Below are 14,084 nucleotides of genomic sequence, written 5' to 3'. Positions count from 1 at the left end.
CATATATGGGCATGGAACATAAAGTGTTAAACTGAGGCACCTGGGTGGCTCAGTCAGTTAAGCATCTGACTTCAGCTCAGGTCAGGATCTCACGGTTTGTGGGTTCAAGCCCCGAGTCGGGCTCTGTGCTGACAGCCTGGACCTGATTCAGCTTCTGTGTCTCCTTCTCTCTCTGCCCCTCCCCTGCTCATGCTCTCTCTCTCTCTCTCTCTCTCTCTCTCAAAAATAAACATTAAAAAGTTAAAAAAAAAAAAATGAAGTGTTAAACCAATGGGCCCCTGGGAGGCTCAGGTCATGATCTCATGGTTCATGAGTTTGAACCCTGCATCGGGCTCTACACTGACAGTGTGGAGCCTGTTTAGGATTCTCTTTCTCTCCCTCTCTCTCTGTCCTTTCCCTGCTCCCATCCATGCTGTCTCTCTCTTAATAAATAAACTTAAAAAAAAAATAAAGTGTTAAACCAAGAAGTATAAAATATAAGGTTGGATTCAGCAGAATGTATGAATAAATTTTGTACTCAGGATTCTTGATAAAATATGTCATATTCAGCACCTGTGAGTGGCTCAAAGGTTTGATTCCTTAGTTTATTGAAGCCTAGATTTAACAATGGCCTATAGTCAATGAGGCTGAGATACCAAAATTTCCCTGGCATATTATAGATTGAGAAAAGAGTCTGAAGATTCTGGAGATAGGAATGTTTGAGTGGATATGTTATATGCAACCTACTTGGCCACCAACCCACAACCATATCATGCATCTTCATCAAGACATTAAAAGATGTAGGGAATTTCTTCTACTAATGGCAGTTAAAGACCAATCTTCCTGCTGAAAACAATCATAAAAGCTGGATAAAGTATAAGAACAAATCTGTTTCAAGTCATGAAAGAACTGCTATGGCAGCAAGGACTTGAGGGGATATGTACCTGGGAGAGGTGAAACTGACATATAATCAAGTTCTTCCCTTCAAAGTATGTGCTGATTCCCAAGTTCCAGCTCAGAGACCAAGAAGCCAAGCATATCTTCTAGAAGTTTACAGGCCCAGAGGGACAAAAATTGGAGTTGGGATCCTCAAAGTGTTACACTCCCAGTATAGACAGGAACCAGAAAAAGACAAGACTTCCCAAAGATTAGACCTGCCCAGCCCACAAGCATCTCAATGCCTAACTAAAATAAGATCTTCCCCAACCATAATTACCTTCCAGGAGCAAAAATATATCCTCCCAACAGATGATAACACCATCCAGAGTCTCAGTTTTTTTCTTTGATCTTTCATATACCATATCAGCATCAATATATTACCAGGCATAATAGGAAACAAGACCATATGACTAAAAAGAGAAAAAAATCAAAATCTATTAGTAAGAAATTCACAAAGTAAACAGATATTGGATGGAATTGCCAGATGCAGAATGGGATTATATATAAATGATAAGTTCAAGGATTGAGATGAAAATATAGAGAATTTTAGCAAAGAACTAGAAAAAATATACATTTTTTAAAAGATCTAATGGAATCTTAGGAAAAAAACCACAATACTTGAAATTAAGAACTCCATAGATGGGGGTGCCCGGTGGCTCAGTTGGTTAAGTGTCTGATTCTTGGTTTTGGCTCAGGTCATGATCTCAGGGTTCCTGAACTCAAGCCCCACATCAGGTTCTGTACTGGCAGAGCAGAGCCTGCTTGGGATTCTCTCTCTCTCCCTCTCTCTCTTTCTGCCCTTCCCCCCTGCTCTCTCTTAAATTAAAAAAAAAAAAAAAAAAAAAAAAAAAAAAAACCAGCTTTGAAAGAACTCCAGGGGCACCTGGGTGGATCAATCAGTTGAGCGTGTGACTTCAGCTCAGGTCAGGAGCTCACAGTTTGTGAGTTCGAGCCCTATGCTGGGCTGTGTGCTGACAGCTCAGAGCCTGGAGCCTGTTTCAGATTCTGTGTCTCCCTCTCTCTGCCCCTTCCCCGCTCATGCTCTGTCTCTCTCTGTCTCTCAAAAATGATTAAATGTTAAAAAAAAATTTTTTTAAAGAAAGAACTCCATAGATGGGTATAATAGTAGACTGCACAAAATTAGACCATTAGTGAAGTAGAGGATTAATTAAAATAGCCAGATATTTCTCCCAAGAAGATATGTAGATAGTCAATAAGCACATGAAAAAATACTCTACATCATTAGCCATGAGGGAAATGCACATCAAAACTACGATGCGAGGCACCTGGGTGGCTCAGTCGGTTGAGCTTCTCTAACTCTTGATTTCAGCTCAGGTCATGATCCCAGGGTCGTGGGATCGATCCCTGTATTGGGCTCTGTACTGAGCATGGAATCTGCTTGAGATTCTCTCTCTCTCCCTCTGCCCCTCTCCCCCACTCAGCCTCTCTCTCTCTCTCAAGTTAAAAAAAAAAAAAAAAAAAAAAAAAAACTATGGGGCTCCTGGGTGGCTTAGTCAGTTGGGTGTCCAACTTTGGCACAGGTCATGACCTCATAGTTCGTGGGTATGAGCCCTGCATCAGGCTCTGTGCTGATGGCTCAGAGCCTGGGGCCTGCTTTGGATTCTGTGTCTCCCTCTCTCTGTCCCTTCCCCACTCACACTCTCTCCCAGCTTGCACTCTCTCTCTCAAAACTAAATAAACATTAAAAAAAAAAAAAAAAAGGAAAAAAAAAAACCTACCATGAGATACCACACTGCAATCTCTAGGATGGCTTCAATTAAAAGACAAGAAATAGACAATAATAAGCATTGGTGAAATTAGAACTTCCATACCTTTCTGATGAGAATTTAAATGGTGTAGTTGCTTTGGAAAAGAGTTTGAAATGTTCTCAAAAAGTTCAACATAAAGTTACTATATGACCCAGCCATTCTGTTCCTAGGTATGTACCCAAGAGAACTGAAAAATCTGTATTCACACACAAAAAAAACTTTACATGAATGTTCAGGAGCAACATTATTCATAATAGTTAAAAAGTGGAAACATCCATATGTCCATCATCTGATGAATGGGCAAACCAAATGTCGTATATCCATACCGTGGAATATTATTCGTCCATAAAAAGGAATGAAGTATTGGCACATGCTACAATACAGCTTGATTGAATCTTGAAAGCCACTATGGTAAATGGAAGAATCTAGACACAAAGAGCCATATATTATATGATTCCATATGTATGAAATACATAGGCAAATCTGTAGAGATAGAAAATAGGTTAGTGTTTGTCATGGGCTAGGGGAAAGAGAAGAGTGGGAGAAATGAAGAGTAACTGTTTAATGGGCACAGGTTTTCATTTGGAGTGATAAACATGTTTTGGAAAACGCAATGATGCTTGCACAACATTGTGAACATACTGAAAACCCCAGAATTGTACACTTTGAAAGGTAACTTGTAGAAAATGGTGTCCAAAGCAGTGCAAATAAACTCTGGTCCATAGAGATACCCCCACTGGATATTAACCTACTTTACATCTATTAGCAAAATCACTTCAATATTTCTGACCAATATCTTAATCTGTACCTATTTATCTGTTTTTAAGATTCTCCTTTGAACTAGTCTTAACATCTTACTGGTTCCCTCATTAATTACTAAATTGAATAAAACTGTTACTTCATGTTCATTTTATGGCTGCCATGAGAGTCGTGCTTTTAACTTTTTGAAAATTATACTTTAGCGGTAAGAAGAAGGGAGACGATGCCTAGCAGGATGCTGAAATTATTTCATTGTAGTAGAAAGATGGGGAATGGAGAGAGAAGTTAACCTTCAAAGATACTTTTGTTCCCTTACAGAGAATACAAATACCCTCACTAAATATACCCCGTGACCCCCCAGAAAGATGCCACTTAGTCTAAAATCTTTGGCAAAGCACATATGAAGAAATAGGCCTGGTCTCCAGGACAGGTCTCTCCCCTGAGAGCACTTGAACCCCAGTGGCCAGCTGCTTTTACTCTGACTGCAGTCTGAGAAAGAACATGGGGACACAGGCACAGACACATGCCCTGGGATGGTAAGTGTTCAGAGATGAAAGTATACCTTCAATTCAAAACTTGAGTAACACTATTTGCTTGTGGTTAGGGTAATGGTTAGAGTTAGGATAGGGTTAGGACAGGGTTAGGTTAGGGTCAGGGTTAGTTTTATGGTTAGGATTAGAGACCAGCTGTCAGGTAATTGGCCAAAGTGTCATGGGTTTAGTAACACCAAAAGTCTTTACATTAGAAGTGGAAAACTTCACATATGAGTCTTTCCTCATGAGTTGCCTACACCTTAGGGTGGTAGTGATCCAGGATCCTGCCCCTGTACTCAGTGCCCTGACTTTTATGTTCTGTCCACATCTGTCCACCTTATCAGTTGCATCCTCTCCTGGCCATCAGTTCCTTCTCATAAGCTTTTTTTCACACATGCAATTTCAAAATAATGAAAAGGCATTTAAATTGGGAAACGTGGGGCGCCTGGGTGGCTCAGTCGGTTAAGCGTCCGACTTCAGCTCAGGTCACGATCTTGCGGTCCGTGAGTTCGAGCCCCGCGTCGGGCTCTGGGCTGATGGCTCAGAGCCTGGAGCCTGCTTCCGATTCTGTGTCTCCCTCTCTCTCTGCCCCTCCCCCGTTCATGCTCTGTCTCACTCTGTCTCAAAAATAAATAAACATTAAAAAAAAAAAATTTAAATCGGGAAACGTAAGGTGCGCCTAGGTGGCTCAGTAGGTCCAACTTAAGCTCAGGTCATGATGTCGTGTTTTGTGGGTTTGAGCACCGTGTCGGGCTCTGTGCTGACAGGTCAGAGCCTGGAGCTTGCTTCAGATTCAGTGTCTCCCTGTCTCTCTGCCCCTCCCCTGCCGTGCTCAGTCTCTCAACAATAAAATTAATCTTAAAAAAAATTTTTTTAAACAGGAAAGGAAAGCTGAATATTCTCCTGCTTACACCTGATGCCAGAAAGAATTCGTAAGAGAACTCTTTGATTTCTGTTCACAGTTAATGTTCTTTAATTCGTAATAGAATTGTCATTTGTGTTTTCTATAAGCATCCATTAGTTGCCAGTTAGTTACTAAATGTAATAATTTTCTGTTTTTCTTTGATTTAATTTCTTTAATCCTGGAAGCAATATGTGTTTTCGACATTACTGATTTTCTTTTGAGCCCTGCTTACAGATTCTGCTACTTGACTTGACTTTTGGCCCACATTTTCAACTTGACTTCTCCTACTCATGACTTTGTGTTTCCTCTTGTAACATGAATTCTGTGAATGTAAACCTGTGACCTAGGGCATAGTTTCTTGGTCTGTCTATTAATGATAGTCCATTTGAATGTAATGTACAGGGAAATTATCTTCTTTGTACTCACACATCCTTGTTACAGTACCTTTCTTCTAATGGGCTCAAAACCCTGCTCAAAACCAGTCCCAAAACAAGTTTTAGGAGATTAGTTAAGTCAAAAAACATCCATTGATCCGGTTCAACTAGCTAGCACTATGCAAAATTCCAGGGATGAAAAGAGGAGTAAATCCCAGATCTGATTTCAGATCTTAGCAAGGGAATATTCCCCCAAAGGAAGAGGAACACTGCAAAAAGACTCTTATGTCCTAACCACTGTGCTTGCTGTATTTCTGAAAGGTATCTCTCTTTTCTCACAATAAAGCTAAAAGAAAAATAAAATTAGTCCCATTTTACAGATGAGAAAATTGAGGCCCACAAAAATTTTAGTAACTTGCCAATATCACATATCTGATAGGTAGCAGAACCAGGATTTGTCGCTATTCTTTTCTGAATCCCAAACCAATGCTTTTTCCATTAATGCACAATCTGAGTTGATTTCGGTATTGTTCACAGAAGCAGAGTAACATCACTTTTTTTTCCCTTAACATTACTTTCGTTGAAGATTAGAGTCATCACCCAAATTACGTGGGCTTTAAGGAGGCAGACCTGCATTCAAAATTCTTCTTTCCATGGTGCCTGAGCCAGTGGCTCAGTCGGTTAAGCATCTGAATCTTGATTTTGGCTCGGGTCACGATCGCATGGTTTGTGAGATCCAGCCCTGGCTCCATGCTGACAGGGGGAAGCCTGCTTGAGATTCTCTCTCTCCCTGTCTCTCTGCCCCTCCCCCACTCATGCATTCTGTTTCTGTCTCTGTCAAAATAAATAAACTTAAAAAAAGAAAAGAAAGGTAATTTATTAAAATGGAAGCAAGTCACAGACCAAATTTTGGAGCATATTCAAACATATATTGAACATTTATTAGAAATAAAGCTCATGGGGCACCTGGGTGGCGCAGTCGGTTAAGCGTCCGACTTCAGCCAGGTCACGATCTCGCGGTCCGTGAGTTCGAGCCCCGCGTCAGGCTCTGGGCTGATGGCTCGGAGCCTGGAGCCTGTTTCCAATTCTGTGTCTCCCTCTCTCTCTGCCCCTCCCCCGTTCATGCTCTGTCTCTCTCTGTCCCAAAAATAAATAAAAAACGTTGGGAAAAAATTTTTTTAAAAAAAATTAAAAAAAAGAAATAAAGCTCAGGGGTGAGGGGCAATATGGAGGACCCTTGTTGGGATGAGCACTGGGTATTATATGTAAGTGATGAATCACAAAATTCTATAGCTGAAATTATTATTACACTATATGTTAACTAACTTGGATTTAAATTAAATACAAAAACTTGGATTAAATTAAATTTTTTAATATAAGTTTAAAAAATTAATTTTTAATTAAATTAAATCTTAATTTAATTAAAGAAAGTCCATATAGTCCTACACCCTGTTCTATAAGCTCTTGAAGTCTCAGAGCTCTGACTACACCTGGCATTAAATGTTAACTCAAGACAAAATCACAATCATATCCCAGAAGTAATTTTGTGGTTGATATCAGGCAATCAGAATCCTTGTGTCGGAAATTGGACACAGGAATGTTTAGTTTAAGCCATACATACCATTCTAGAGGGTGAGAGGTGAAGGGCTCACTACATTTTACTCAACTCACCTTCTCAAACAAAACAAACGTTGGGGCACCTGGGTGGCTCATTTGGTTAAGCGTCCGACTTCAGCTCAGGTAACGATCCCACCATTTGTGAGTTTGTGAGTCTCACATTTGTGAGTCTCACATCAGGCTCTGTGCTGATAGCTTCGGATCCTCTGTCCCACTCTCTCTTTGCCCCTCCCCCAGTCGCTCTTGATCTCTTTCTCTCAAAAATACATAAAAACGTTAAAAAAAAAATAAATCAAACAAAACAAATTTCACCGATAAAATCACTTAACTTTTCTTTTTTAAATAATTTATTGTCAGGTTAGCTAACATACAGTGTATACAGTGTGCTCTTGCTTTGGGAGTAGATTCCCATGATTTGTTGCTTACATACAACACCCAGTGCTCATCCCAACAAGTGCCCTCCTCAATGCCCATCACCCATTTTCCCCTCTCCCCCACCCCCCCATCAGCCCTCAATTTGTTCTCTGTATTTAAGAGTCTCTTATAGTTTGCCTCCCTAAAGTCACTTTTTTTTTTTAAATTTTTTAATGTTTATTTATTTTTGAGAGAAAGAGAGAGACAGAGCATGAGCAGGGGAGGGAAAGGGAGAGAAGGAGACACAGAATTCAAAAAAGGCTCCAGGCTCTGAGCTGTGAGCACAGAGCCCGATGCGGGGCTTGAACCCACAAACAGTGAGATCATGACCTGACCTGAGCCAAAGTCAGACACTTAACCAAATGAGCCACCCAGATGCCCCTAAAATCACTTTTCTAATATCCATTGGGTTGATTAACAAAATTTCTGTTTGGTGCTTGGAAAGAAAGACAGCTGGAGTGTGGGCATTTGATTATATGCTCCCCAACTACCTCTACAATATGTATTCACGTTTAGAACTAAAGTGTCTGATGCTGGCTCCAGAGTGTGGATTAAAACCAACTCATACATATATCTATGTCACTTTATAACCCAATGTAAAGTATTTTAAAGTAAATTCCTGCCAGTACCACAACTGTCATCTGTGCTCCAGGAGTCGTGGTGGCTCTGTGGCTTAGAATACAGTTATTATAAGCACTCTCTTCGAGGATTTGTGCAGCAGGAAAGTCCTTGGCATTCCCTTTTGTAAGGACAGTGCACCGATCCTTCTGTAATCTAGGGCAGTTCATCTAACCTCTGCTTGCATTTTTTCCCATGCCTGTACTTACATAAAGAACATTAACATGTTTGGAAAGAATCCAACAAAATACAGTTAGTGTTCAGCTCTTTAGAAATCCCCTTCCCAGGGTCTGTGCAGGCTCAAACAGATCAGGCTCTTCTCCCTGGAGAAACAATGCACAAAAATGAGGCCAAAAGAGACAGGAGAACTAGGGAGGAATAATTATTCTTGTATTTTTCTTCTTAGCTCTTTTTCCATCTCAAAAAAGAGATATAATCTGAGAAATCATATTAAATGGCAATGCTTATGAGTCTGTACATGTGCCAAGAAAAATTACACAATTAGGAAATGTACAAATGAGCCATGTCCTGTCCCAAATTCTTTCCCTATTTTACAACCAATTTGTTTCATTTCTTTACCAGATAGAGAACCTGTATTAATAACCCCCACAAAATAGATCATCCTTTAATTTACCTCATGATAATAGTAAATCAAAAGACAAATTTTGAAACACTTTCTATTAGTGCTGAAAGATTGCTGATCAATAGATGATACATAATCTGAATTCTTTTTCGATAATAAGCTTCTTAAATAGAAGATTTTGATAAATTAAAATGATCTTTGTAAATTAGAATCTTCCCAAGAGAGAAGTTATACTATTTTTTTGGAGGATCCAGGATTTAACCTAAAATGGTTTTTGTTTGTTTGTTTGTTTTTGCATATTCAGCCATCACCAATAAGAGTGAAGTACTCTTATCCTGGTAGGATTTCTAATTTTACTCACTAGAATATATTGTGAACCTCCCTTTTTCACTTCTTCACATATATTGACATTAATAAGGGCTCACTTTTGAATGAAAGATAAAATCTAAGGACCCAGTTCAAAAGAGATAGCCCAGCAAAAAAGGACCTATCCTGAGGCACATCCTCATGCTATTTCAGAGTGCCAATGAAAGAAAATCCTAAAATCTTCCAAAGAAAAGAAAGAAAAAAAAATCACAAACAAAAGATTAGGAATCAGAACAATATGACACTTCTCCACAATAATACTGGAAAGTAGAAGACAGTGGAATAAAACCTTCAAAATTCTAAGGGAGAATCGTTTTAAACTAGGAATTATATACCCAGCCAAACTATTAATCAAGTACAATTTGTTAACCAAGTGAAGACATTTTCAGATACTTCAAAAACTTTACTTGCTGAATATACATTCTCAAGAAATACTGAAGAATGTGAAAAGAGGGAGGAAATCAAGGAAAAGCGGAAGAAATGGGAGCCAGGAAGTAGAGGACTCAACACAGGAGAGTCAAAGGGAGCTCACGCTCCAAAGGTCAAGGTGAGACCCCACACAACAGTCGTATGTGGTGAAAGCAACCCAACGGCAGTGGAAAGTTTGGTACCTGAGGAATTAACCTGCTTGAGAACAAGTAGGTTGTGAGGAGCTTGAGAGCTCTGGTGGAGGGTTTGAGAGCAAATTTGTGTTGAATACACAGAAAAATAAACAAATTTTTTAAATGAGGAAATGTTTAATGCAAGGGGAATGAAGATGTACATGGAGAGAAATGTAATCATACATAAATAGAACTTGGCTGTGAACAGTATTAATTTTTTTTAATGTTTATTTTTGAGAGAAAGAGAGAGAGAGAGAGAGAGAGAGAGAGTGCAAGGGGGGAAGGGGCAGAGAGAGAGGGAGACACAGAATCTGGAGTAGGCTCCAGGCTCTGACCTGTCAACACAGAGCACGACGCAGGGCTCAAACCCATGAATCGAGAGATCATGGCCTGAGCCGAAGTTGGACACTTAACTGACTGAGCTACCCAGGAGCCCCTAAACAGCATTAATTTAATCAAAATAACATAACCACTGAATGTGGGTTTTAATTATGGTGGAAGAATGGGCTATGTATTGGGGAAAAGTGAAGGGTAGAAAAATGAAATTCTCATCATTTGTAAAAGGAAATTAATTGATAATGTCTTCTGTTGAAAATCAAGAATTAGTAGTATAAGCATTTGGTTTAGAAATAGGGAAGCAAATAGCAGAAGAAAGAGCAAAAAGAGTTGAAGAAGTTTGTAGGGAGTGGACATGAGGGGTGAGGAAGGGTATGAACAGGAAGCTGTTTTAAGTTTAAAGAAATATATCTTTTTAAAATTTTATTCTGTTTTTATTTTAATTCAGTATAGTTAACATACAGTGTTGTATTAGTTTCAGGTGTACAATTTAGTGATTCAACAATTTTATACATTACTCAGTGCTCATCATGATAAGTATACTCTTTAATCCCTATTACCTATTTCACCCACACACACCTCCACATCCCCTCTGGCAACCATCAGTTTGTTCTCTGTAATTAAGAGTCTGTTCAGATAATACCAGCATTCTTCACAGAGCTACAATGAACAATCCTAAAATTTGTATGGAACCAGAAAAGACCCCAAATAGCCAAAGCAATCCTGAAAAAGAAAACCAAAGCTGGAGGCATCACAATTCTGGACTTCAAGATGTGTTACAAAGCTGTAATAATCAAAACAGTATGATACTAGCACAAAAACAGACACATAGATCAATGGAACAGAATGGAGAACCCAGAAATGGACCCACAAACATATGGCCAAATAATATTTGACAAAGCAGTAAAGAATATCCAATGGAATAAAGACAGTCTTTTTAGCAAATGGTGTTGGGAAAACTGGACAGCAACATGCAGAAGAATGAATCTGGACCACTTTCTTACACCATACACAAAAAAAAACCCTCAAAATGGATGAAAGACCTAAATGTAAGACAGGAAGCCATCAAAATCCTCGAGGAGAAAGCAGGCAAAAACCTCTCTGACCTCGGCCACAGCAACCTCTTACTCAACATAACTGTGAAGGCAAGGAAAACAAAAGCAAAAATGAACTATTAGGACCTCATCAAGATAAAAAGCTTCTGCACAGCAAAGGAAACAGCAAAACTAAAAGGCAACCAATGGAGTGGGAGAAGATATTTGAAAATGACATATCAGGTAAAGGGTTAGTATTCAAAATCTATAAAGAACTTATCAAACACAACACCCCAAAAAACAAATAATCCAGTGAAGAAATGGGCAGAAGACATGAATAGATATTTTCCAAAGAAGACATCCAGATGGGTAACAGGAATATGAAAAAATGCTCAACATCACTCATCATCAGGGAAATACAAATCAAAATCACAATGAGATACCACCTCACACCTATCAGAATGGCTAAAATTAACAACTCAGGCAACAACAGATATTGGCAAGGATGTGGAGAAAGGGGATCTCTTTTGCATTACTGTTGAAAATGCAAACTGGTGCAGCCACTCTGGAAAACAGTATGGAGTTTCCTCAAAAAATTAAAAATAAAGTTACCCTACAACCTGGCAATTGCACTACTAGGTATTTATCCAAAGGATACAGGTGTGCTGTTTCAAAGGGACACTTGCACCCCAATGTTTATAGCAGTACTATCAACAATAGCCAAAGTATGGAAAGAGCCCAAATGTCCATTGACAGATGAATGGATAAAGAAGATGTGGTATATATATACAATGGAATATTACTTGGCAATCAAAAAGAATGAAATCTTGCCAGTTGCAACTATGTGGATGGACCTATAGGGTATTAGCTAAGCAAAATTAGAGAAAGACGAGTATCATATGACTTCACTCATACGAGGACTTTAAGATACAAAACAGATGAATATAAGGGAAAGGAAGCAAAAAAATATATAAAAACAGGGAGGGGGACAAAACAGAAGAGACTCTTAAATACAGAGAACAAACAGGGTTGCTGGAGGGGTTGTGGGTAGGTGGATGGGCTAAATGGGCAAGGGGCATTAAGGAGAACACCTGGGATGTCCTCCCAATCCCAACACTTGGGATGATCATTGGGTGTTAAATGTAGGGGATGAATCACTGGATTCTACTCCTGAAATCATTATTGTACTATATGCTAACTAACTTAGATGGAAATTTAAAAAAAATTTTTTTTTTAATTTTAAAAAGAATCTATTTCTTGGTTTGTCTCTTTTTTTTTCCTTTGTTCATTTGTTTTGTTTCTTAAATTCCACATATGAGTGAAATCATATGGTATTTGTGTTTCTCTGACTTATTTTCACTTAGCATTATACTTTCTATCTCTATCATGTTGTTGTAAATGGCAAGATTTCATTCTTTTTTAGGGCTGAGTAATATTCCACTACATATATATATACATGTGTATACACATACATACACACCACATCTTTATTCATTCATCTATTGATGGATACTTGGGCTTTTTCCATAATTTGGCTATTATAAATGATCCTGCAATAAACATAGGGGTGCATGTATCATTTCAAATTAGTGTTTTTATATTCTTTGGGTAAATACCCAGTAGGGGGGTATAGGACAGTAGTGTTTTTATATTCTTTGGGTAAATACTCAGTAGGGGGGAGGTGTTAAGTTGTAGAAGTTCTTTATATATTTTGTATACTAACCCTTTATTGAATATTTCATTTGCAAATATCTTCTCCTATTCAGTAGATTGTCTTTAATTTTGTTGATTGTTTCCTTCATTGTGAAGGACTATTTTGATATAGTCCCAATAGCTTATTTTTCCTTTTATTTTCTTTGCCTCAGGAGTCAGATCTAGAAAAATGTTGCTATGACTCATGTCAGAGAAATTGGTGCCTGTGCTTTCTTCTAAGATTTTTACAGTTTCAGGTCTCATATTTAGGTCTAAGAAAGATGTATCTTGTAAAAATATGTACGTTGATAAGTATACTTTTGTTTTTCATTTTGAAGAGTGAGCAGGAATTGAAAAATGAGTAGAATGAGTTTAGAAAACTCACATTTAAAGATGAAAATGATGAATTGAATTCCAGATGGCTGAGGCCTATGATTTCCTCTCTTTACCTGTAAGAAAACCAATGGCCAACTTTAAAATCTCTATTTTGGTTGCTGGGGACATGGAATGATAAGTAACAAAAATTCACAGATTCCTCCCCATCACCTAATACCTACAAGGAAAGGTTTGGGCCTCTAGTAGCACTAACTCCCATTTCTCAGTTTGGTACACCCATAAATCCCCACTCTAAGGAACTGAGCATTGTTTTAGTTGCTTGGAAATGAGCAAAAGAGATTACCAGGTGTTCCTTAACATCAGCATATGTTTTACAAGTCCATAGGGACAAAGGTTAACTTGTAGATTTTTTGTCTAGTTTAATGCAAATTAATTTCCATCCCATGGAAAAGATAACCTCAAAGGTTAGAGCTTATGGCCATGTTGGACATTATCCAGTTCTGTATATAACCAGCAATGTATTAAATTGGTGATGTATACCTAAGTTTCACAAATGCTTATAGTATCTTATTAGTCACAGCATCTTAATTATTCCCTCATTAATTAATGAGTTGCATAAATCTTTGACATTTTCATTGTATATTTGCATTAGAGTATGATGTTACCTTTATGAAGACTGTATTTTAGCAAAGACTAAAATTAAATCTATATAAACATTTAAAACTCCTATTCTGGGGCACCTGGGTGGCTCAGTCGGTTAAGCGTACAATTCTTGATTTTGGCTTAGGTCATGATGTTGCGATTTGTGAGTTCAAGCCCCACATCGGACTCTGCATTGACAGTGTGGAGCCTGCTTGGGATTCTCTATCTCTTTCTCTGCCCCTCCCCCCCATCAAAATAAATAAATAAACTTAAAAAAATTAAAACTCCTATCCCTAGAATTAGCCTTTAAAACACATTGTTATAGAAATTAACACATTTTTTTAACCAAAGTAATGTAGAAGAAACTGGGTTTTATTCTCTTTCCTGTTCTGGTTGGAGGTACCTGTTAGACTTAGTCAATCAAGCAAAATGTTTTCAGGGAGAATCTTCCAGGCTCATAGGATGGACCCAGGCCTCACAGACATTACAAAATAAATAGGAAAAGACCAAATATTAACAATGAAGCTTGGAGGCAGAAGAAGATTCCCCTTAGAGTCTAGAAGAAGACAAGATCCTGCTCTAGGTTA

Source organism: Panthera leo, chromosome A3 (genome assembly GCF_018350215.1).
Source record: "Panthera leo isolate Ple1 chromosome A3, P.leo_Ple1_pat1.1, whole genome shotgun sequence".
NCBI classification, from domain to species: Eukaryota; Metazoa; Chordata; class Mammalia; order Carnivora; family Felidae; genus Panthera; species Panthera leo.
This window is presented reverse-complemented; position numbering follows the sequence as displayed.